The sequence below is a fragment of the Mixophyes fleayi genome, chromosome 4, assembly GCF_038048845.1.
Source record: "Mixophyes fleayi isolate aMixFle1 chromosome 4, aMixFle1.hap1, whole genome shotgun sequence".
Lineage (NCBI taxonomy): Eukaryota > Metazoa > Chordata > Amphibia > Anura > Limnodynastidae > Mixophyes > Mixophyes fleayi.
In genome coordinates, this window is record NC_134405.1 from 82,598,494 (window position 1) to 82,626,193 (window position 27,700).

The 27,700-nt window shown below is 41.0% G+C and overlaps 1 protein-coding gene across 3 annotated transcripts in view; it reads left to right on the forward strand.

Annotated features, from left to right (window-relative positions):
• Positions 1-27,700, forward strand: part of PCSK6 (proprotein convertase subtilisin/kexin type 6) — a 149,360-nt gene that overhangs the window by 734 nt on the left and 120,926 nt on the right. The gene's annotated exons all lie outside the window — the stretch shown is intronic.

Genomic DNA, 27,700 nt, shown 5'->3' on the forward strand with positions numbered 1-27,700 from the left:
TCATAACGGAATATGGTTTATGGTAAATTAATCTGATAACTTGATAAACTGTTTAGTGTCTTGGTTTTTTTTAATAGTTTAACTTTCTTTTGTTAATAAGATGATAGAGGCTTATAATACAAGTATTTTATTATAGGTTAATATTTTTATTTAGCAGGATTATAACTGTTTTAGTGGGCAGGTGAATTGTATTTGTATATGTGTGTATATATAATGTACTTTTATTTTTATTTTTTTCAAAGGAGCAATGTTTTATTTGTTCCCCGCAATCTGTTCTAATTAGCCATGCTTGTTGTTGCCTCAAAAGTTTTTTTGCTTTATTGCTGGTATTGGTTGGTGTTCATATGTTTAATATAAAGTGGGTTTTAATGTGTTGTGCTTTGTTGACCAGAGTTTGCTACCTAGGGCTTAAAGTGTTATGATCACCTCTCTGGTGCAGGTTTATTGTTCGGATACTTGGTTTTATTGGTAGTATTAGACAGCTTATGAATGGTATTTTTTTTTTTTTTTACTTGTCCCTGGATAAAAGGTTTTGTATTTATATATCCCAGATGATTCCATTTGCTATAAGCAGTGTAGATATGTATTTATCTGAGGTAGTCTTGAGTCTGCTGGGTGGAATTTGCCATTAATAGTCATTATATATTTCTCTACTGTTTCTGAGCAATGCACAGCACCCTTGCTATATATCCTTACATTTCTCACAGGAATGTCCCTCTGTTAACACTTAAACTTCTTTATAACACTACATCTGGTGTTAATTTCTACACAGCTGAGAATTTATCTGAGGTATGGTTAAATCCAGTTTGGTGCTTGTGTAAATGACATGAAGCATTATTTAAATAGATTCATAAGAAGCTGTTAGGAGCATGAACATGCTAATGAGCTTTGGGTAGCTACTGCAGTGTACAGAGTATATCTAGAATTGTACTGTGAATCAGTGCTGTATGGTTTCAGTGCTATATGAATCGGTGATGTTGAGTTTTAGCTTGGTCAAGTAATAGGGGGGAAGTATTGTGGCATAGGATAATTTACTGTCTGACATACTCCAGTAGGGTACCCCACCGTGGACTGATGTCTAGATTTTTTTTTGGGCATATTTAGTAGCAATTCCAAATACAAAAATAAAATAAAAATACTGCACCAGTTTGGGCAAATAAATTTTTAGAGCAAAGTAAATGAGTTTATTCTTAGCGAGTTGCTGATTTGCATTCTACCACTTTTGGAAGGCTAGATTGTGTACAATAATATAGCTGTCATTATAAGTCACACAGACACTGCTGCTTTTCTTTGCTGAACATCTTTCTGTTCAGTGGTTGTCAGTTAATATTGTCCTAGAATGCCTCTTATGATTTGCTTATATGTGTAAATGCTGTTATGGAGAATTTCTGACGTGTTTTTTTTTTTTTTTTTTTTGGGGCTGAAAATAACTTGATGTAAACTGCAACATGCTGCATTTTCTGTGGCAAGGAAAATGTTGATCTTGAAATGTTCCAGTTGTAATGAATAGCTCTATCTGTACTGAGAACAGTCCAAGCAAAGCAAGGCTTTATTGCAGTACAACTCCTATCCGCAAGCCTGAGTAGATAACATTTTATGTTAAAATCTGTTTACTCCATTTACTCAGGAGACAGTTGACCACCATTGAACTGAATTTTGTTGCTCTTTTGAGACACAAAGAAATAGGCTTTAGTGGTTTGTCGGACGCCTATAAATAAAATAAAGATGATGATCCGTTTGCATTGTGCAAAATATTATAAATATCACCATAAATATTTATGTAAATATTATGTTAGCTTTTATAGATGTAGAGCATTGTTTTGATGTCATGAGTAACTTGAAGGAAGAGTGATAACTGTAAACAAGACAAAAGTAAAGTATTTCAGCTTAATGATGGTTTTGCACGGTAGCAATAGAATGCGATGCTTGTACAGCTAGATAAACACACCTTTCATAAGAGGTGAATCGCTTACTGATTTATTACAGTGAAGGTGAAATACTCTTCCCCTGTCATATGAGCGCTGTCGTCTGATAGGGGGATGAGCAGTTTACCTGCTATGTGTCAGTGTGAATCCTATGAATGTTGTGACGTTCTAGCTGCAAGACTTTTATTTCTACAGTGTTGTCACCTCAAAACCTTTGAAATTTATTTATGATTTTGAACCTAAACATGATGGAAAAACACACCATTCATACTACAGATTACTTAATGAGGGAAGCAAGACACACTCACAGTATATCAGTCCGTGAAAGTAATAGGATGTATGCAAACCAGTCATCTACCCCAATGGTATTGAATTTGAAAAGGGTTAGCTACAACCATAGTCTGTTTATAATGTTTCAGGCAGTCAGACCAGCCTAAATCAGAGAGCGGTGTGAGATGTAGTCAGTCACAGTTCAGGGGGACGTGTCCAATGAGCCCAGCAGGCACATTTATAGGGAAGGAACTGAGAAATGAGGGCATAGCCAGGTCATATGCAACAAGGTGCCATTTCTGTGACACATTTGAAACAGGAATCTGAGTGCATTCACCCCATTTTATATAGAGTTAAATATGATTTGCCCAGGAAACAAATAGGGATGTGCACCGGCGACTTTTGAGGTCTCGTGTTTTGTGTTTTGGATCCGGATTTTCGTTATTTTTGAGGTTCGGATTTGTCTCGCAAAACACTTGACGAAAGGTCTCGGTTCGGATTTAAGGTATTGGATTCGGATTTTTTTTGAAAAAAACATAAAAAGTTTAAAAATCAAGTTTTTGGGCTTATTTTCACTCCTAGGCTATTATTAACCTCAATAACATTCAATAACAAGCATTTCCACTAATTTACAGTGTATTCTGAACACCTCACAATATAGTTATTAGTCCAAAACGTTGCAACAAGGTATCTTTCTGGACTGCGTAGAGGAGTGGGTCACCACAATATATATTAAAAACCCTGAACTTTTATGATTCGCACCAATAATTGTACCTGGACTGCGTAGAGGAGTGGGTCACCACAATATATTAAAAACCCTGAACTTTTATGAATCGCACCAATAAATGTACCTGGACTGCGTAGAGGAGTGGGTCACCACAATATATATAATAAGAAAACCATCAACTGGTTTGATTCGCACCAATAAATGTACCTGGACTGCGTAGAGGAGTGGGTCACCACAATATATTAAAAACCCTGAACTTTTATGAATCGCACCAATAAATGTACCTGGACTGCGTAGAGGAGTGGGTCACCACAATATATATAATAAGAAAACCATCAACTTGTTTGATTCGCACCAATAAATGTACCTGGACTGCGTAGAGGAGTGGGTCACCACAATATCTTAAAAACCCTGAACTTTTATGAATCGCACCAATAAATGTACCTGGACTGCGTAGAGGAGTGGGTCACCACAATATATATAATAAGAAAACCATCAACTTGTTTGATTCGCACCAATAAATGTACCTGGACTGCGTAGAGGAGTGGGTCACCACAATATATTAAAAACCCTGAACTTTTATGAATCGCACCAATAAATGTACCTGGACTGCGTAGAGGAGTGGGTCACCACAATATATATAATAAGAAAACCATCAACTGGTTTGATTCGCACCAATAAATGTACCTGGACTGCGTAGAGGAGTGGGTCACCACAATATATTAAAAACCCTGAACTTTTATGAATCGCACCAATAAATGTACCTGGACTGCGTAGAGGAGTGGGTCACCACAATATATATAATAAGAAAACCATCAACTTGTTTGATTCGCACCAATAAATGTACCTGGACTGCGTAGAGGAGTGGGTCACCACAATATCTTAAAAACCCTGAACTTTTATGAATCGCACCAATAAATGTACCTGGACTGCGTAGAGGAGTGGGTCACCACAATATATATAATAAGAAAACCATCAACTTGTTTGATTCGCACCAATAAATGTACCTGGACTGCGTAGAGGAGTGGGTCACCACAATATATTAAAAACCCTGAACTTTTATGAATCGCACCAATAAATGTACCTGGACTGCGTAGAGGAGTGGGTCACCACAATATCTTAAAAACCCTGAACTTTTATGAATCGCACCAATAAATGTACCTGGACTGCGTAGAGGAGTGGGTCACCACAATATATATAATAAGAAAACCATCAACTTGTTTGATTCGCACCAATAAATGTACCTGGACTGCGTAGAGGAGTGGGTCACCACAATATATATAATAAGAAAACCATCAACTTGTTTGATTCGCACCAATAAATGTACCTGGACTGCGTAGAGGAGTGGGCACTGGGCACCACAATAAAATATATAAAAAACCTTCAACAGGTCTGCATTACACTACACATACGGCTGCTCCTCCATCCTCTCCATCATATACATGTTGGAGTTTTAGCATGTGACAACCTCTTGTTTTTGATAATGTCAGTGCATTTTGAATATTTTTCAATTTGCCCCACACCACTGAATGTACTTTATCTATGATACGCATCTATCTATCTTGACTGCGTAGTGTGGTGGCCCCGGTACACAATTTGGTACCGGGGCCACAATAAAATAAATACACCCTCCACGTGTCAGAATTCCACCAAACAAGTATCTGGACTGCGTAGTGGGGTGGCCCCGGTACCCAACTTGATACCGGGGCCACAATAAAATAAATACACCCTCCACGTGTCAGAATTCCACCAAACAAGTATCTGGACTGCGTAGTGGGGTGGCCCCGGTACCCAACTTGATACCGGGGCCACAATAAAATAAATACACCCTCCACGTGTCAGAATTCCACCAAACAAGTATCTGGACTGCGTAGTGGGGTGGCCCCGGTACCCAACTTGATACCGGGGCCACAATAAAATAAATACACCCTCCACGTGTCAGAATTCCACCAAACAAGTATCTGGACTGCGTAGTGGGGTGGCCCCGGTACCCAACTTGATACCGGGGCCACAATAAAATAAATACACCCTCCACGTGTCAGAATTCCACCAAACAAGTATCTGGACTGCGTAGTGGGGTGGCCCCGGTACCCAACTTGATACCGGGGCCACAATAAAATAAATACACCCTCCACGTGTCAGAATTCCACCAAACAAGTATCTGGACTGCGTAGTGGGGTGGCCCCGGTACCCAACTTGATACCGGGGCCACAATACCTCCTCCAAACATGCTACAGACAATTCGTCATTGAGATCCCATTAAGTATGTTAAAGACAGACAGGGTCCAAGTGTTATTAGTTGACTTTGTAAAGAAAAAAACTGTCCCTGTTGCACATAGTCGTGCAATGAAGACTTACTTTTTCATTTAAAGGCACGATCTTTCAAGTGTAGTGTTTGTAAGTCTAAGTCATATTATACTTTTGGTAAAATTGGTTTTTTTGGTTCCTCTTTATGTTAATTAATTAGTAATAGAATTAAAGTAGGAAATAGAATTAAATAGAATTAAAGTAGGAAATAGAGTGGTATAGAGTTGTAGTGTGGTATAGATAGAGTGGTCCACACAATATAATAATAAAACCCTCAACTGGTCTGAATTCCACCAAACAAGTATCTTGACTGCGTAGTGTGGTGGCCCCGGTACACAATTTGGTACCGAGGCCACAATATAATTAAAAAACCCTCCACGTGTCGGAATTCCACCAAACAAGTATCTGGACTGCATAGTGGGGTGGCCCCGGTACCCAATTTGATACCGGGGCCACAATACCTCCTCAAAACATGCTCCAGACAATTCGTCATTGACAGACCCCAGACAGACAGGGTCGTAGTGTTATTGTTTGACTTTGTAAACCCAAAAAAATGTCCCTGTTGCACTTGCACATAGTCGTGCAATCAAGACTGACTTTTTCATTTAAAGGCACGATCTTTCAAGTGTCAGAAAGAGAGAGAAGACACAGGAGAGGAGAGTTGTAGCTGGGGACCTGGGGTGGAAGCTCCCAGGCTCCCCCAGCATTGCCTGGAAGTCTGAGCGTGGTGACTGAGCCAGGGCAAGGAATGTGTGCCCTGGATGAGGGGGAGAACTCCATGCCACTATAGTGAACCCAAGAGAGAGGGGGACACTGCACATGGAAGAGGCCCTGGAGTGAGGGCTGCTACAAGAGGCATGGTAGCTGTAGTGTCAGATCCTGAGGCTGAGAGTACACAGAGTGACGTGTCAGAGCACAGGAGACATTATCCCCGCAGAGGAGGGATGAGCTGCAGTTGAGAGGTCTGCTGTTGAAATAGGACATGCACACTTTAACAAACCAATCATTTCAGCGACAGGGCCTACCAAACAACTTTGACTGAAATGATTGGTTTGTTTGGGCCCCCACACCAAAAAAGCTATTCATCTCTCCCTGTACAGACTAAACAGGCTCTACTGAGGCAAGATGTCGTCCTCATCCTCAACCTCTGATTCCTCTCCCCCTACAGTGTCTACTTCCTCCTCATCACACATTATCAATTCGTCCCCGCTGGACTCCACAACCACAGGTCCCTCTGTAGTATCTGGAGGGCAGTGCTGTACTTCATTGAGGAATTGATTATTCATTTTTATAAACATCATTTTTTCAACGTTGTGAGGAAGCAACCTCCTTCGCCGCTCACTGACCAGGTTCCCCGCTGCACTAAAAACTCTTTCCGAGTACACACTGGAGGGGGGACAACTCAGGTAAAATAGAGCCAGTTTGTACAGGGGCTTCCAAACTGCCTTTTTTTCCTGCCAGTAACAATATGGACTGTCTGACATGTCTACTTGGATGGTGTCAGCAAAGTAATCATCCACAATTTTTTCTATTGTGACAGCATCCAATGCAGCGAGAGTAGACATGTCTGCAATGGTTGGCAGGTCCTTCAGTCCGGACCAGATGTTATCAGCATCCCCGCCAGTGCCTCTTTTGGGAAAACTGAGCTTTTTCCTCGCAGCCATAGATGTGGAAGAAAATGAGGGTGGAGCTGTTGGCATGTCACGGTCCTCTTCAGAGGACAATCTCCTGACCAGCAGGTCTTTGCACCGCTGTAGATTTGTGTCCGCCGGAAACAGAGACACAACATACGCTTTAAACCGAGGATCGAGCACGGTGGCCAGAATGTATTCCTCTGACTTTAAAAGAGTGACCACCCTCGGATCCTGGCAAAGCGTACGAAGGGCTACATCCACAAGAGCTACATGCTTGCTGTAATCGCAATGGCTTACCAGCTCCTCCCTCACTTTCTCCAGCTGCTTCTGCAACAGCCTGATCAGGGGAATGACCTGACTCAAGCTGGCAGTGTCGGAACTGACTTCTCGTGTGGCAAGTTCAAATGGCTGCAGAACCTTGCACAACACGGAAATCAGTCTCCACTGCGCTTGACTCAGGCGCATCCCCACTCCTTTGCCTATGTCGTAGGTGGCTGTGTAGGCCTGAATGGCCTTTTGCTGCTCCTCCATCCTCTGCAGCATATAGAGGGTGGAGTTCCAGCGCGTCACAACCTCTTGTTTGAGGTGATGGCAGGGCAGGTTCAAGCTTTTCTGATGTGCCTCTAGTCTGCGGTAGGCACTGGCTGAATGCCGAAAGTGTCCAGCAATTTTGCGGGCCACCGCAAGCATCTCCTGCACACCCCTGTCACTCTTGAGGTAATGCTGCACCACCAAATTAATGGTGTGGGCAAAACATGGGACGTGCTGGAAATTGCCCATATTTAATGCCCGCACAATGTTACTGGCATTGTCTGACACCACAAATCCCCATGAGAGTCTAAGTGGGGTAAGCCACTGGGAGATAATTTCCCTCATTTTCTCTAATATGTTGGCAGCGTTGTGCCTCTTATTAAAGCCTGTAATGCACAATGTTGCCTGCCTTTGCATGAGCAGCCATTTTGTAGATGCTGCTACTGATGCAGCTGTTGCTGTTGCTGCGGAAGGGGATGCATCTACCCAGTGGGCTGTCACAGTCATATAGTCCTTCGTTTGCCCAGAACCACTTGTCCACATGTCCGTGGTTAAGTGGACAGTGGGTACAACCGCATTTTTAAGAGCACTGAGGACACTTGATCGTACTTCTCTGTACATTTTTGGTATCGCCTGCCTAGTGAAGTGGAATCTCGAGGGGATTTGGTACCGGGGACACAATACCTCCATCAACCCTCTAAATCCCACTCCACTGATGGCGGACACCGGGCGCACGTCTAACACCAACATTGCAGTTACAGCCGCAGTTATACGCTTTGCAATAGGGTGACTACTATCGTATTTGGTGGTCATGGCAAACGACTGTTGGACGGTCAATTGTTTGGTGAAAGACTTAGCGGTCTTACGACTTCCCCTCTGGGAAGATGACCGACTAACAGCAGCAACAGCAGCAGTGGCAGTAGTAGGCGTACCGCTGCAGGATTCCTCGGATGAATCCCGTATTGAGGAGGACTCAGTCTGGCTGGTGACTTGGGCTGCAGGACTGAATCTGATGGAGATTGTGGAGGAAGTTGACGAGGAGGGTGTTGCTGGTGTGTATCCAACTGGACCACGGGATTTAGGTGTCCCTGTACCGATGAGGGTCCTAGCCCCAGTTCCTGAACTAACCACTGAACTATGAAGGTTATTCAGGTGACGTATAAGGGAGGATGTTCCTAGGTGGGCAAGATCCTTACCCCTGCTTATTTGAGCTTTACATAAGCTACATATTGCCATACATTGGTTGTCTGGATTTGGATAAAAATAACTCCAGACCGAAGAGGTGCATTTTTTGGTCTTCTGACCAGGCATGACGATGGGCTTTTTCATCCCATGGACATCAGCTGTTTCCCCCCCTGGTGCCTCATTTACAATAACCACATCACCATCCTCATCATCAAGTTCCTCCACAGCGCCAGCTACATCATCAATAGCCTCCTCCCGAGCCACCTCTTCCCGTACAGTGATGGGAAGGTCAGGCTTGACAACCACCAACACGCTTGGACTCGCCTTGGGGATTTGTGATAATTTCTCTTTAGAAGGCAGAGTTGTTTGCTGTTTTGTTGCTGACAGCATAACTCTCTTCAATTTTTTGTAGGGGGGGGGAGGAGGAGGAGGGCTAAGATCCGTGGGTGAAGCTGAACCACTAGTCATGAACACGGGCCAGGGCCTAAGCCGTTCCTTGCCACTCCGTGTCGTAAATGGCATATTGGCAACTTTACGTTTCTCCTCAGATGATTTTAAGTTTCTCTTTTTGCTACTTTTTCTTAACTTGGGCTTTTTGGATTTTACATGCCCGGTACTACGAGATTGGGCATCGGGCTTGGAAGACGACGTTGATGGCATTTCATCGTCTATGTCATGACTAGTGGCAGCAGCTTCAGCATTAGGAGGAAGTGGGTCTTGATCTTTCCCTACTTTATCCTCCAAATTTTTGGTCTCCATTATATGTAGCACAAGATACTGCAGAATGTGTGAACTTGGTAATATTGCAGTACCAATGGACTTATAATGCTGGATTGGTTTTGCAAATTTGGTTATAATTATTATATATATTTTTTTTTTTTTAAATTTTTTATTTTTTTTTACTTTTTTTTTATTTTTTACAAACTTGGGAATAATGGGGAAATAACTATGCCCTTAGAAGCACAGAGCACAGGACACAGCACCACTGGACTGAACAGGACACGGCACAGGACCCAGCAGCACTACGGAACTCAGCAGGACAGAGCACAGGACACAGCACCACTGGACTGATACTGCAGAATGTGTAAACTTTGTAATATTGCAGTACCACTGGACTTTTACTGCTGAATGTGTGAACTTGGTAATATTGCAGTACCAATGGACTTATAATGCTGGATTGGTTTTGCAAATTTGGTTATAATTATTATATATATTTTTTTTTTTTTTAATTTTTTATTTTTTTTTACTTTTTTTTTATTTTTTACAAACTTGGGAATAATGGGGAAATAACTATGCCCTTAGAAGCACAGAGCACAGGACACAGCACCACTGGACTGAACAGGACACGGCACAGGACCCAGCAGCACTACGGAACTCAGCAGGACAGAGCACAGGACACAGCACCACTGGACTGATACTGCAGAATGTGTAAACTTTGTAATATTGCAGTACCACTGGACTTTTACTGCTGAATGTGTGAACTTGGTAATATTGCAGTACCAATGGGCTTATACTGCAGGATTGGTTGTGAAAATTTTGTGGTAATTAAAAAATATTAAAGTAGTTTTTGGTATTTTATAAAAAAAACTTTTTTTTATTTTTTTAAACACAGGGGAATATTGGGGAAATAACTATGCCCTTAGAAGCACAGAGCACAGGACACAGCACCACTGGACTGAACAGGACACAGCACAGGACCCAGCAGCACCACTGACCTCAGAAGGACAGAGCACAGCACACAGCACCACTGGACTGATACTGCAGAACACAGCACAGCACAGCACAGCACAGCACTAAACAGCACAGCACTAAACAGCACAGAACTAAACAGCACAGAACTAAACAGCACAGAGGACCACCTAACACACCCTCCCTCTACCCTGATCAATGCCCGAGTGAAGATGGCGGCGACTAGCGGGGAATTTATAGGATCCGAGTATCGCGAGATCCGACAACGGGATTATGAGTCAGAGCCTCAGTTTCACTTTTGAATTTGGCGCCAATACCCGGATCTGTCTCGGATCCGACTCGGATCCGCAACGTTCGGGTGGGCTCGGATTTCAGAAATCCGAGCGCGCTCATCCCTAGAAACAAATATGGATGGGTATCATGTGACCAGATCAGTGAACAGGTCCAGGATGTTGTCCTATTTATCTCTGTTAGCTGAGGAAGAGCAGAGTGCCACTTGTTTCTGCATACTTGGAGTGTGTTTTTGAAACTTAGCAATGTGGCATATATTCCGATCAGCCACGACATGAAAACCACTGACAAGTACCATTGATTATCTTGTCACAAATGGCACCTGTCAAGAAGTGAACAGTTAGTTCTCGAAATTGATGTATTGGGAGCAGGAAAAATGGGCAAGTGCAAGGATCTGAACGACAAGAGCCAAATTATGATGGCGAGAGGACCGGGTTAGAGCATCTCCAAAACTGCTGGTCTTGTGGGGGTGATCCCGGTATGCAGTGGTTAGTACCTACCATACGTAGTGGTTCAGGAAGGTCAACTGGTGAATCGGCAACAGGGTCATGGGCACCCAATGCTCTTTGATGCGCTTGGGTAATGAAGGCTAGCTTGTCTGGTCCAGAACACAGTGTATCACAACTTGCTGCATAGCCGCAGACCATTCAGAGTGCCTATGCTGACACCTGTCCACTGGTAAAAGCACTCACAATGGGTATGTGAGCACCAGACCTGGGCCATGGAAAAATGGAAGAAGGTGGGCTGGTCTGATGAATCATGTTTTCTTTTACAGCCAGGTCTGTGTGCATTTACCTGAAGATATGGCCCCAAGATGCAATATGGGAAGAAGGCAAGGCGGCAGAGGCAGTGTAATGCTCTGGGCAATGTTATGCTGGGAAACCTTGAGTCCTGGCATTCATGTGGATGTTTGACGCGTATTACCTACTTAAACAATGTTGTAGACCAAATACATCCCTTTATGGCAACACTATTCTCTGATGGCAGTGCCCTCTTTCAGCAGTATAATGCACCCTGCCACACTGCAAAAATTGTCTTGGAATGGTTTGAGGAACATGAGTTCAAGGTACTGACTTGACCTCCAAATTTCCCAGCTCTCATTCAGATTGAGCATCTGTAGGATGTGCTGGAAAAACAAGTCCGCGGTATTAAGGCCCCACCTCGCAACTTACAGGACTTAAAGGATCTGCTGCTAACGGCTTAGTGCCAGATACCACAGGACACCTTCAGAGGTCTTGTGGAGTCCATGCCTTGATGGGTCAGAGCGGTTTTGCTGGCACAAGAGGAACCTACACAATATTAGACAGGTGGTTATATATCGATATATAGTAGATACTTTTTAGATTGTAAGAACTTGGAAGTGACTCTGAGGATCACTCCTTTGTAACGGAGGTTACAGGATGCATGGCAGCAGTAAGATGGAGACTTAAATACATGAAAAATAAATCGTTTGGAAGAGCAAAGCTTTCTTGTAAAGCATTGAAAGGCCAAAATGACTTAATGTATTTAATACCAATGGACGCCTACTGAAGGTGATCCTGCATAGAAAGAAATGTGTAATTGGGAGATCTATTAATGTTTTCTGAGATATTCAATTTACTTGCTCCATTCCAATATTTAATTATTGTCTGGTAATAAAGTATATATTGTCTTCCAGCAATATCCTTTATATACACTTGGAGAATGCCTTGTAAGAATCCACGGAGTGTAGCTCTTGGTGTACCACCAGTTTCTGTGTACGGTTTTAGGCACTAATATAAATAAACTGAGTTGCCAAAAAGTACATATGTAGATCTGGAAAGACAAATCCATCCTAGTCTGGCGTCTTTATAAACTGTTGAACTTATAGGAGCCAGATACCAAGATGAAGTCAGTGGTTGAAAGGGAGCTTTTTAGACATAGGAATAGGTCTGTTGTGAAATAGATATTGATAGTGGGTAAATTGTTTTGATATATTCCATTAAATTTAAAGGGAAAATGGACCAACCTTAACTTCTTGTAATCAATAACTGGTTGAATCTACATGGAGAAAACTGCCAGATACTAAAAGGATGTACAAGGAGAAGCTTTGAATAAGACCTGAAAAGTGCATGTCAAAAGTAGGCAGGGCCATCTTATTGAATATGTGCTGACTATGTAGGGAGTGTTCCATCTTTCCCTTTCTCATGCCATGCAAAGGGATGCATTAAGATGGCTAGGGACTCTGAGGCAAGTGCAAATAATTAGAGGAAAGGGTTAAAGCCCTGATGGGTTTCCCAAACAAAGGGCTGAAGGAATGGATTGGTGTGAATCCTAGCTTGTGATGCAAGGTGCTGCTTGTAAAGCCACTTGACCACCTTGACTGCCCTAGTAAAGTGAAGATGCAGGCGTGTACCCGTTTGTATCAGATTGACACAGCATGCCACCAAATATTACACATAGCCGCAAAAACTAGTGGTAGCTGTTCCAACTAACCAATCACAAAACACAAAAATGTGCAATCAAAGACTAAAACATCACCCGCACACCCAAACCTGCAACGCACAGAGAGTCTGAATTCCCAAACGAGAGACCAGTAACCTCTAAATTTAAGGAGACAATTGAGAAATTCTTGATATATTCCCAGCCCCCAAAATAGGGGAGAGGGAAAGCTGTGGCTGTAAGCAATAAATAAGCGCGGACAAGAAAAATCTGACACTTCGCTTTTTCTTCCTTGTGGTTAAGGAGACTGCTGTGTTTGACCAAGCCAGGAAGAGCCTTCAGTACTGAAAATAAATGGAGGGATGTCATCTACCGTCACATAGGGTATAACATTGCATATCGGTACTTAGTTACGTTGTTTGGGGCTCTTTGCTTGTGCACCTCAGCTGATTAATCTAGGGAAATTTAAATATTGCCACACCTTACTGCCTTCTTTTTTCTATCCAAGAGCTGATTATTGGAGAAATTGTAAACAATATAACTATTGGAGGTCGTAATGGAACAAATGGTTTAAGTAGATGGTGTTTGAAACCCCATGAGCCCCTCCATCCTTATTGGCCTTGCCAGGGGAGGTCTCTAACTAGTTCTTCAATAACTCTGGTTTATAGACTCCAAATTTCTCATTAAAGTCCTAAAGCCAAATGGTGTTCCCATGTAGTCTGTTTGCCAATTTGTCTCATAGGAGTCTCTCTAAAAAACTTTCCCATGCCTTGAGACATCTTTAATGTACAAACCAACTGTAATACATTTTCTAAATGTACCCAAGTGTACACTTAATATTTTTGTGAAGGTCAATGCATATTGGTAAAGCTCAATGAATACATATACAAAAATGTATGTGCTTTTCTTAAACATCGTTCACTTTTATCTGCAGTAGTTGTAGAAAAGTTAACTCTGAATTTAACATTTTGGAGTGTGGAGTGGCCCATTTCTTGTGTTAACACATAATAGTTTGAATAGGTACAGTAGATTGTATTGGTAAAAAAAAACACATGGAAAATGCCTTAAACATATCGCCAAGATCCGTCTAAAGTGCACATTGGTTTTAATGCATTTTATCGATTTCCCCAGCATGTGTGTAAATGAGCCATTAATCTACCTCCGTAAACCACCTTATCACGTCACCCATAACTTCCTGTGACAGAGATAAATTAGCATGGAGGATGAAATGTGTGACACTGGTTGGGATTCACTTGTCTAAATAATACTCCGTAACGGTGTCCTGAATAAAATGTGGGGTTTAATGTGGTTGAAGCAGATTGGTTAGGTGGGGTTATGAGGCAAATGGTTTAAAGTCCTTTGTTAATGTAACCATCACTTGCTTCACATGCAGAGTCTGGCACACTTGCTGAATAGTATGTTTCAGGCTGCTTATGAGGTTAAGTCTCCCGCTTGGATTTTGTGAGTATTATGTGAAATGTCAGATCTGGGACCTCCGCAAAACTGTAACCTGCATTCAATCAATATTTAATTTAAAAACATTCATTTTCCAGTCACACTGCATTTTGATTTGTTTTGTGGAGGATTGGGGCTGGAAAGAGGGGCTCAAATAATCCTGCTGTCTTGGGTGCAGAATCTGCTGACTTAGACCCTTTACGGGATTTAATTCTCAGTATGGAAAACTATAACCCTTGCTGTGCTAGCAAACGGAATTTTCAATACACTAACGCTTCCTGCCTGGTCCTGAAGTTGATAAAGCATTGTTGAGGTGTATTCAGTCTATGGGTTCTCTGGGTATGGCTTTCAGCTACCACCCTCCCACCCCGTTTCCAGAAGTCACAGGTCAGGTTGTCACTGTGGCTGGTCTCCCAGCTCTCGGGTCCCCTGCACTGTTTTTAATGAATTCTCCTGTCATCACCAGATTGAAAGTCCCAAAGCAGTAAATCATTTACACTTTTTCTGGTCTCCCTCTTCTCTTATTGACCAAAGATCTTGGTCCATGCAAGACATCTTGCACCAGGTTATTGCAAAGATTGGCTGCTAGGGCTAAATTGTCAAAAACCTAAAGTAAATTAATTGGGTGTAGACTAAAATGCACAAGTGATTTCAAATGTTTGATATAACATGCAGCCTGTGGGATAAGCCTAATCTATCCTCATTGTAATTTAACATTTACAGGGTGCCACACAATTCTGCAGCGCTGTACAGAGAGGTAGTACGATAAGGGTACATACAACACAAGTAACATTACATGGCACGAATAACAAGGAAAACAAGGGTAATGTTACACGAAGTATAAAAGACAAAATGATTGAACAGGGTGACATGGGGTCCTGAGAAGAAACGCTAAGCCTCTAGTTTTGTCACTAGTATCAGTGCCAAGAGAGATGCTCTGGAACACAGAGGCTGGTGATACTAAATGATAATACACGGTTCAAGGTGCTGCTAATCTCCCTCACGAGTGCTTGCTCTGAGGCACCTGCGAGGATAGAGACCGAACTTGCTGGAGTCCTCAGTGTGATCAAGTATGGAGAGATGCTACCTGGAGCCATACAATTATGCTGATGTGACTGCTGCTATGAACAGGCAGAAGTGAGAAAGATAGTACAACGACATGAGTGAGCTCTTATGCCAAGTAAAACCGCTGTAACTAAATGTAAATAAAAATCTAAATTATTTAAATCTCTTCAAATAAGATGGTTCAACACTGATAACTGTACACTGTTATTAAATCTGCATGTGCAGGACACCTGTCTTCTGTTCACCAACAGTGAGGTGAGCTCACCAGGGTGGATGACCCAAGGGAGTTGTATGTAATGGAGCAATACGCCATCAGGCAAACAGTGGGTTACATCATTGTGAAACATCCTTGAGTATTAACTTTGCATCTTCTGAATTTGTTTATCCATCGGGATGTTTACGCATACTTGCGGCATGTGCTGTGTACATTGATTTGCACAATCTTTTTTGGCTTGGGCATGAAGACCTTTTATCCAGATGTGTCGCACGACATTTAGTTTCATTCCTTTGTTATAGTATGATTTAGTGCCACCATTTGAGCATTTTCTGACCAGACTTTGATCTATTTACATGTTGTAGAGCTTTTATTTTTTGTTACTTGTGAAATTTTTTTTTTTTTTTTTTTACAGCTTAGCTTTGTCCGGTTTTAACCAGGACACGACTTATAAAATGTGTGGCTTTACACTTCGCACAGTTACTTTTAATTTATGAACTATACTAGAAAAATCTGAATCTTGTTGTTGTGGCATATGCTCCCATTTCATGTGCATCAGTTTTAATAAACATCAGAAAATGTTACTCTTCTATTTTTCAACAGTAAACTAATCTCTTAGAAGTCCAGAGTACAGCTTTGCATTTTTTAAGTAATAAACACTTTTCGTGCTAAAGAGTTAAACATTCTTGAAAACTTTCCGTGAATAAGTGATACTGTTTTATTTTGGGTTTTGACCAAATAATGCCACACTAACAAGGTGCCTGTTTGTGTATGTATATTTTCCTCAAAAAAAAAAAAAAAAAAAAAATATATATATATATATATATATATATATATATATATATATATATATATATATATATATATATATATATATATGAGAGAGAGAGAAACTGACATTTGCTCCTGTAGATATACATTTAGAATGTGTACTCTTCATACAGCTGGAATCATTTATCCCCTGTAAGTTTTTATTTTGGTGTATTATAAAAGAATTACAAACATTGTGTTAAACAATGTTGCTTGGTAAGGATTTTATAGTAATTGAGCTTTTGAAATGGTCACGAAATATTATAAGTGTAGTGGGTTTGTTAACTTGGTTATTTTAAAAGGTAACCACAACAGTATATTAAGATGTCTTATTTAGCTGTTAAAATAGCAGTAGCTGGAATTGGTAGGATTTATGATGAATGTATAGAGCACTTTCATGTTGTGCTATGTACCATGGTTACTGAAAACAGTAAACAAAATAAAACTTCAAGCTTCACAGGTATTTGATTGCAGGAGTAGCCTTTGCAATGAGTAGTGGAGGCCCTTGGGGTGGATGGCATGCTTTCAAGGGTATGTAGTTAGTGCTTGTCTATCACAGTAGTTGACATTCTCTAAACCAGTGATTACAGATTAGGAGCATGTCTCAGTGATAAAGCACAGTTTATGCTGGCCACACTCAGATATTGGAAATTGGCCTAGTACTGCCTCTTATGTTGCCTCAAAACAAGCATAATGCCAGAGAATCTGATGAAAGATCAGATAATTTTCTGTTGGCATCAGATTATCTGCTGTGTCGTCATCTGCTGTGTCGTCATCTGCTGTGTCGTCATCTGCTGTGTCGTCATCTGCTGTGTCGTCATCTGCTGTGTCGTCATCTGCTGTGTCGTCATCTGCTGATTACACTTTGACTCCTAGCGTGAGTGTCAAAAATCCAAGTCCGGGGTACACACTACAAAATCGTTCAAGCAATTTTTTTTACAAACGACCGTTCCAATCAGTCTGCCGATACATGCGTACACACTATACACTATTTACCTTCAGATCTGTGCTTTTCATCTGGTCCTCTAGTTGTTTAGAGAATGACTGCAAAGTATTCATTCCTGTCACATTGATTAACTGCCTTGTTATAGCTATCCACATGTCATTACAAGTTCCATTAGCTTCAGTGACCCTGAAACAAAATATTCAGTCTCAGCGAACGGACAAATCATTCAATCTACAACACTCACTACATGTATTCACCAGGCATGTTCATTGCTGGCATCGGCTGAAAAGACCATGACTCCATAAACTCTATGAAGATTGTGATCGTGAGTGCATATATAACTACATGATCGGAAGGCGGTTGGAACGAGATTAGGTTTACCGACCAACCAAATGAACCGACAATCTGTACTTTGGACCAACTATTAACCATCGTGTAAGTGTACACACTATTGCGATATTGGGCCGAACGGTCGGTTTATGGCTGTTTGGCCCGATAATCAACTGAAAAACCTGTAGTGTGTAGTAGTGAGTATCCAGCCTTAGCCATAGGTGTAAGGCCAAATTAAATGTATATCCTGTTTGCCATTACTTTAGCTTGAGGGGACACGATTTAGAGATAGATATAGATGGATATAGAGAAAGAGATATATATTCCCACACACTTGTGTTTTCCCAGCGAACATTTCACATTTAGGTGTTGACTTGTGCCATTCAGACAATGATTGAGGGAGTGGAAAGTTACTTGTTTCCCAGCACAAATAAATGCAGTGCAGGTAAGAATTGCATCGCCACTGTGGGTAATTCACCTATAAATATTTTTTTATTTTTTTTTTACTGCAATGAGCCTGTGTACTTTATACAGGCAGAACATTTTTTTTTTAAAACCACTCATAATTTTTATCTAAACAGACCTCTACAGTAAGTATGACTTTAAGTCTCATACAGACATTAATTTTAAGAATGTGCACTATTATAATTTGCACTCAGTCTATTAAATGCACTTTGATGCTGATGTTCTAAGAAATGTAAGTGAATGTATCTTTGTGTAAACTTTATTTTTTTTTTTTTACTTTTTTTTTTTCATTAGCCTTCGCTTTAACTTAAATTCAGCATTATCTGCCACAGAGGCATTAAACATAATAAAATTGTAAGGGAACGCTGACTTGGCACTCATCAAATCATTTAGCCAGCACTAGTCGTGGCGTATTTTTCTGCTAGACTGAACAACTTCCTGTGTCATCACCATAGAGTGCTAGCTGAGGAGCTGTGAGCTGCTAATCTGGATGATGGAACATCCTGAGCTGTACAAGTTGTTCAGACCTGGCTACAGTGGATACTACACAGAGGAGGCATTGCTGGATGTTGTCAAAGGGGACATATATTCTGTAATGGAATGTCCTGACATGAACAAGGAACAGCAAGGCAATATCATTTTTATCACAATTTTCATTTTCTTTCTTTGTTGTTTTTTAAATTGCTTCTACACTGGAATATTTTTAAAGTGTAATAGCAACTTCCCAGGGCCAGATTATCCAATAGGCTCACTGGGCTGCAGCCTAGGGCACAAAGCTTTTTGGAGGGTGTTACATTTTGGGGAGTGCGAAATTGTCGGAGGTTTAAACTGAAATTTTAAGATATAGGAGAATAATTGTTCCCCTAAGTAAAGAGAAAACATGAAAGAAAAATGTAAGATTTTAATCTTGATGTAACGGCTGAAGACAATGAGTTATCCTTGGGTGGCCACTTGAGGATAAGTGAGTAGGAGAGACAAGAATTTTGACAGGTACAGGTTTGGCAGCCCCCTCCAACTTTCACATCTACACCCTCAGTAGCGCTCGTTTATGCCTCCTTTCTGCTCTATAGTTCTGACTTTAATGGGGCGGTGAAGGAAGCCCGATTTTAAATTAAGAATGCGTTTGTTTTTACCTACCATGTATTAGTCGTGTGGAAAGCGAGCGGGTGCTATGAGCATATCAGCCTATGGCGGCCTGAACCCATAATCGGCCCTGCCACTCCCTCCCTTCAACGCCACATGCCTCCACTCTTGGATGCACCAGATACCACCCAAAACTAATCTAGTAACCATATTAAATAGTCACTACTTAAATCCAATTAAATTAATTTTAGTAACCTCAACCTAAGGATTGCTTACGTGCGATCTGGAGCCTGCAGAGGAAGAAGGAAGATTACACTGCACTCCCTCCACCTCTTTGGATTTCATGTGTTACGTGACTTCCCTTCATTGTGCGGAGGAGGTCATGTGATGGGGAATATGGCTGCTCCAGCTCAGTCGTCTTCTCTTTGTCATAAAGCAGAGAATAGGCCAGAGTGGAGGCAGGGCTGGGGGCTGCAGGAAAAGGATTGCGTATTGCCCATTACTGGATTAGAGGGATCTCAAAGCAGTCAAATGCCAACACTGCAGTACCTCAGACAAGATTAGGATACAGACTTACTTTCTGCAATTGCCGTTCCTAAGATGCATGAAGATGGGGTTCAAAATATGGATCGATTATCCTTTTATAGATCAAAATGCCTGTTTTTCATGATTTGTTTTCCCCTTTCAGAACTGTGGGAAAACTGAGAAAATCGATTCAGTCATTTGAATAGGAGAAAAGCCTCCTTACTGAGGAGACAGAGCAGCTGCAAGATTGATCTACATCTCTCACGCCTCCACTTCTGCTGTACCACTTTGCAAATCCCTACACTGGCTCCCTGTGTCCTCCAGAATCCAATTCAAATTCTCAGTTGCCTACAAAGCCCTCAACAACACCACCCTTTCATACATCTCAAATCTCCTATTAAAATACTCTCCCACCCTCTTAAATCTGCCTATGATCTCTCGCTTGTGCCTACAAGACTTCTCCCGTGCTGCTCCCCAATTATGGAATTCCCTACCATGCCCAATTAACCTTTCGCACAGCCTTTAAATCTGACGCTCTCTGGAAAAAAAAATATATATATTTTTATTGCTTATCATATCCCAGATGATCCCATAGTCACTCACTAATGCACCCTCACAACTGTCCCAATATTCACTCTGAGCCACACTCTCCTCGTTTCAGCTGTGCCCTTTTCCACTTACAATGCAAGTTCCCTCATGAGCTGGGCCCTCCATACCCTTTATTTTCATGTCTGCATTTATTTTGTCTACCTTCTATGCCCCTGTTTTATGTATGTACTGTTATCCCTACTGTACGGCACTGACGCCTTACAAATCGAAGGTAAAAGCATACAGAATTAAAGCCATGCATTGTCTGTTGCAACACCAAGATTCCTCTGTCCAGAGCAGGGAGCACCTAAAAAAGCCACCTGGGTGAGAAAAATTGTGGATCCACACTGCTCTGAAATAATGAAGTTCTCTGGTGATCTGAAGAACCAGCTTGAAAGAGCATTAACAAGAATGCAGGAGTAGGACATTTTGCACTTTAGGAAAAGTCTTCAAAGTAACCCATGAATGTGTCACCTTAATCGCTGTTTGTTGTTAAAACTAAACATTTTGGTAGATTAAAGGCTTTTAATCATGTACACCCTATACTACTCAAATTACTCCATGATTGTACCTATTCCAACATCTGCACCAAACTTGCATCTATTTCACTGACCTGCACGAACAGTCCCACTACAACATGCAGTATATATACTCCAACACAAACAGACCAAAGAGCACAGCATTTGTGTCCCTCCACATCCACGTCAATGGCCATTGAAACTTAAGGGTCTCTGGATATGGGCCTGACTACATACATATAGCCATCACTCATTTTATAAATCTCCATTGCTAGAACCTCTTAAGGTTCATGATCTGTAAATAGAATGTCATTTTGATTGTATTAATGTTATGTTTTATAACTAAAACATTTATTTACATGTTTGTTTTATCTGCGCAATGAAAAAAATAATAAACATAGTACAGCTTTTAAACATTTTCATTTCTTTATCTTAAATGATCAGTAAATAACGTTTAAAGAAATGAAAAACTATCTTTTTGATTTAAGGTATGCTTGAAGGGAAGATTGTTTGATATTACCAGGGTACTTTTCCAGCAGGAGAAATAAAATGTTGGTCAGATTTCTTTCAAGTGTTTGTCCTAAGCTGTACTTTAATTTTTTTTTTTTTTGCTGCTAAATATGTGGGAGGGGGGGGGGGGGGGGAATGACAAATCCGGATTGTAATGGATCTTATCACAAATGTTGTTTTCATTGAATGGCCTGTAAATGCACACAAGGTTAAAACAAACTTGTTATAGTGAGCTTGCACAGAAAAAAGATTGCTTAATAATTTAGCCTCCCCATCACAGCTATTTTAAGTATAGAGTGATCAAGTTGAGCAGTCTTATTTCTGACAGTTTAATTGCAAGATACAAGTTTGAAACCTTGGATGTGCCTCACATGTAGAGAGAATCATTTTATCCTACTGAGTGATTGTATCACGTGGAGAAAATCTTGTGCACGTTCACTTGTTGATAGCATGACCTGACACTAGTATACAAAGTACACAATACTTTTGTGAAGTTGAAGTACCTTCATGAAATTTCAGCAGCTAAGTAGAATGTCACAACCAATAAGCCGCACACCACACCTATGTTTAATATGAGGCAGCTGAATGAGTGTTCTTTAATTAGGATTTGTCCATGCAGGTATCTTGTAACCATGCAAGCTGTATGTTGTGTTAGAGAAAATTAACAATCATTGATCCTTATTATGCTATTAACACAGGTGTGCCTAGCTGTTAAATAAACATTTACACTGCGCTACCACTTTGGTCCCCCCCTTCCCCACCTCCAGCAGAGCTGATGGTAAGTGGATGAGTCTGCATGGAAACTTAACTCTTATGCTGCTCATTGTTCAACGCATCTTTAAACAAGAAGTGTAATGCAGTGTTAAAGTTATTGGTGTTTTCTGTAATGCCTTTTCTACTGGAAAAAGATGTTTCTAATAAATTTAAAAAAACAAACAAAAGTTATTGGTGTTTATATCTGGTGTTGCAGCGCATATAAATGCAGTTTAACTGTACAGGATATCAGTGGTGATCAGCACACACTTTTGCTTTACACCAGATGGATGTGGCCAGATTCTTTAGAGGGAGGGAATCGTGCTGACAGTCTCAATGAGATCTGTAACTATTTTACCAACGACAAAGTCCAAATGAGCGTGCTGGTTCATGTGTACACACCTACACCATTTACCTTCAGATCTGTCATAACCATCTGATGAAAAGATCTGCCTACACTGCTGGTGGTGAGTGCATACACAATTACCCGACATCGTTCCATTGTTAGATATTTTGTCCATTTATAAAATCAAATCAATGATACAATGTGCTTTGGTACAACAGAACATGATTGTGGGAACGCACCCACTAGTGTGATACCGGACCCAACAGTCCTTTATTGTGTGATTGGCACAATACTTGGGTGAAAAACCTGTAGTGTGTACCCAGCTTAAAAGCAGCATAACATTGTTTTCCACCTGGCTCTTGAGACGGCATAAAAACCAAATACATAATTTTGTTTAATAAATTCTGATTTATATGTATAGAAACAATTGTTTATAGTTTGATGGGTTTTTTTTTGTGCCAAATGTTCTCATTTGTGTCAAACAACTTTGCACTTGAGTCCCTATGATGAAAATAAAACAGAGTGCGATTAACACAGCAAGATGTATTGTACTGAAGTGAATGGTCTTTAAATTGCTACTGGCACTTTCTTCGAGTGCTCAAGATACATCACATTTCCTTTCCCCTTTATCCACTGAGCCACTCTGGGTGGGCTGAGCTCTCCATACCAGTAGAATTGACTTATGCAGATGTCTAAAATGTTTGAAAATGTACCTGTATGTTGCACGTATTCAAATAATAATAAATGTCGATTCTCTCATCATAAACTGTTTACGATGTTTCAGCATAAGTGGAATGTTGTGCACATTGATTTAAGCTTTTATCATGTATTTAATTGCAACAAATTGTAGTTTTAAGTTCATATTGTGTAACTCCTTTGTGTTGGTGACCCAATTCACTTTTTTTGTCCATTTTACAGTAGATTACATGAAATGTTGCACAGTATTGTCCAATCTTACCTTTAGTAAATTTGCTCAGACAGTTTGGATGTTGAATCAAACTTGAAGGGACCTTTGAACATGCTTGTTCCCTTTGTAGTCCCTTTGTAGTCCCTTTGTAGTCCCTTTGTAGTCCCGCTTTGGATTATTAGAGTGCTGATACTGGTGGCTGGCAGTATCTACCTGATTCATGTACACTCTATAATTTTCCAGAGTTCTGCTGTGACTTCGGCTATTGAATGTTAAAACGGTGTTCATAGGCGGCCTTTTAAGAGTTGGATGTAGTCACCGTCTTTCCCTGTCCTATACAATATTGCTGTGCTCTTAAGTGTTCAACATGTCCTGATTCAGTTCCTTGCAATTTATTCCTGAAAGCCCTTCCATTTTGAGATGCCTCTTTTCCTTGTGGGCATTCTCAGCCTAATGCCAATGGCTTCATCATGCAAATGAGCAGGAAGATATAGATTTTGCAAGAGTCTAATAGTATAAGGCATCCCTTTCGTGGACTAAACAAATGTTCATGAGATTGCAACCTACCAATTCATGAGGGTCCTCTATCTCATGAAAATATTAGGCCTCATGAATTTTAGTCAGGTGCTGCCTCAGTGAGGTCACTGTCTCAAAGCCCTTTAATATTTTGCATGCTCTTGTGGCACACTAAATGGCATGAGTCAGCCGGCGTCTGAGACAATGATCCAGATGACCCATATTTCCTTCATAGTTTGCAATCAAAGTGGGCTCATAGTAGTGAATCACCACCACTCGAGTAGTGTTAGCGCAAGCCCTACGTGATCTAGATTGTGGCAAAATGCTGTCTTGTCAAAGTCTTCAGGTGTTTACGGTTCACGGCCACTGCTCTGGGTTGCTCTTGAATTGTCCTTTCTGGTTTTCCACTATTGAAATACACAGCTAAGAACGAAGGCAACTGTACAAATGAGAAAGTAAATGCATGTTAACCCGTATATTGCAGCGGCAGCTCTGTCTTTATATACCGACCATTTTATCACTGGTGGGGTTTCATTAACAACAACTTTTTATAGATAACTAAGACAGGTTAAGTGCAGCTTGCAAGTACTTGCTTTCCCAATATATTTTTAATATGGCTTTGAACAGTACAAGGATAGATAAGAGTATAAAGCAAACAGTGAGGTAGTGAAACAGTCTATGGCTTGAATCATTGTAAATATAGGGCTAATTGACAATGAGCACAATTCAATATCACTATATTGCATATAAACCAGTACTGTCTAAATAGCCTTTTTTTTTTTAAACAATTTATATGTAAGCGTTTAGGTTATGAAGGTTACAATACTATTCTGTAAGATATTATGAAACCTTTTATAACAGTAATAAAACAAAACATTATAAAACTGCAGTCTTTATAGTGGATCTAATTGAATACATGTCCTTTGGCTGACAAGACATGCTGGAGCTTGTGGCTCTCTCGCTGCTGTGGGGATTACAAGTTGTCTTAGACTGTGCTACAGCATCTAAGCTTGTATCTGCCTATCCTGCTGTTAAATCCAGAGGATTCAGATTGGCCATCTGTGATTGATTCCCAGTTCCAGGTGTTCCCAATGATTAGCTCTCATATTTATTACTAGATTGGAACGCTGCAAAAATCTAAATATAGATGTGCTTTTTTTTTTATAGGTTTGTTCTGCTTAGGTCTTTACAATATATACTGTCACTCTAGACAACTTGTTCAGCACCACCCCCTATTCTCCCACCTATGCCATCAAAAACAATAGAGGAGAGATTAACTTACATTCATAAACTTTCATGGTGCACATTTACTGACAAATAGTCATTCAAGGAAATTGCAGATCATGTGGGATCATACTTTTGGTTTCCTTCTGCCCTGGCTCTGCACATTGATTGTACAGCCCATATCTCGCTTCTGAAATATAGAATTACGTTTATCCTTGTCTCACCCATGTGACTTGCATTTTCCTTGGGAAAGAATATGAAGATTTGGTAATAAACCTTGTCCAATTTCTATATAGATGATAAATGATTGCATAGCACGGGGCCTTGCAGCTGTTAGATGTTAACACTATTCCAAAGTAAATTGGCTGATACTTGTTACCATGGTGACAGGCCCATCATCGCCTTTCGTAAAGCCATAATGGCATTTAACATGCTGATAAAAGGCTTCCTTACTGTCTTTCATATCCTGTGCCTTTTGGATGCTCTAGAGGAAAAGTTTAAACTAGTCTGCTCCACCTAAATAGCACTGGAAAAGCTGCAGTGTGTTTTAAGCCTTAAAATGTGTTTCTTAGTAAGAAAACATTTTGTTTTTTATGTTTTAGGTACAAATACACACTAAAAGTATTGTAGAAGTGATAACTTTATCAGAAACAAATTTAAAAGTTTTAGGGCTTTGAGCAAAACTAAATCTGCAATGCTAACTACAATGGGGCCATCTCTCTCCTCTACCACTCTGTCCTGGCCCCATCGGACATTGCACCAGCCACTTGGCCTGGGAAGCAGACCTGAGCAATTCCCTTAACGATGAACAGTGGGGAAACAATCCATACTCATATTTCCAAATGCTCCACCAGTGTAGCTATTAAAGAAAATATCTATAAAATTCTCACCAGATGGTACCTGGTCCCCGCCCGCCTCCACACCATGTTCCCTAATGCCTCTGATACATGCTGGTGGCAGTGTGGCCAGCGGGGAGACTTCATGGAGATATGGTGGAAGTGCCTGGCAATGTCTTCCTTTTGGGCAGACAGACATCACTGGGCTCACCCTCACTTTGACCCCTGCCAATCTTCTCCTGTGTGCCCCCATCTTGGCAAAGCCGCTGATAAGTTGGTTTTGTACATTTCCTGTGCGGCACAGTTTCACCTAGCTCGCTATTGGGAAAAGAAGCAATCCCACCTTGTGCCGGGAAGTAGTTAACCGTATATGGTTCCAATGCTGCTTCCAAACTACTCTCTAACATCCTCACTTGACCTCTCCCAGTGGATTGAATCCGCTACTCATCAGAATGGCCACTGTCTTGATCTTGTTTTCTCTAGATTATACTCAGTTTCTGATTTCCTTAACACTCCTTTCCCCCTCTCGGATCATCACCTTATTAGCTACTCGCTCACCCCAGTTCTTTACTCTCGCTAGTGTCAAACACTTCCAAGCCTCCACACAACCGCAGGAATTTCAACTCTATTGATTTTCAACAGTTTTCCACCTCTCTCCAACACCACCTCTCCCCAATTTCTACATTCACCTCCCCTGATCGGGCAGTACCCCATTTTCATCTAACCCTAGCAACTGCCCTGGATCAAGTGGCTCCAGCGACACTACATACTTCGCGTAGAATTCGTTGGCAACTGTGGCACACTACAGTAACACAAACTCTACAAAAACTTTCTCGTAAAGCACAACATCACTGGCGTAAATCTTGTACCTCTAATGATTTCATCCCATATACTGATATCTACCACTCCAAAAGAAATGCTCTGGACACTGCTAAACAAACCTACTTCCAATCTCATCTATGCTCAGACTTCTAACCCCAAACGCCTCTTTAACACATTTAAATCTCTTCTGAATCCTTCTGCCCCAAATCCTCCAACTACCATCAGTGCACAGGATCTTGCTTCCTATGTCAAGGACAAAATTGATAAGATCAGACTTGAAATGATATCATCTCCCTTGACAAGCAATCGGCTCAATTCCTTTGTAGCACCCTCTGACACTCTCTTCATTTGATCCCACAAATGAAGAGGAAGTTTCTACTCTTATCTTCCTACTCTACCTCCTGTCCTCTTGATCCCATTCCCTCACAAATTGGTATGTCCCTGTCTCCTGTGCTCATTCCCCCTCAAACTAAAATCTGTAATCTATCTCTCTACTGGTATTTTTCCATCACTATTCAAGCAGTGATTACTCCCATTTTAAAAAAACAGAATTCTGACCCTAACTCTCTCGTAAATTACCGCCCCATCTCCCAGCTCCCATGCCCCTCCAAGCTTCTCGAGAGAATTGCCTACACTCGCCTCACACACTTTCTTACAGCAAACAACCTATTAGATCCTCTTCAGTCAGGCTTTCGCTCTCAACACTCCACAGAGACTGCGCTGACCAAGGCTGTCAATGATTTGATCACAGCAAAAAATAACCATTACTCTCTTTTAATTCTCCTGGATCTCTCTGCTGCATTTGACACTGTTGACCACTCTCTCCTC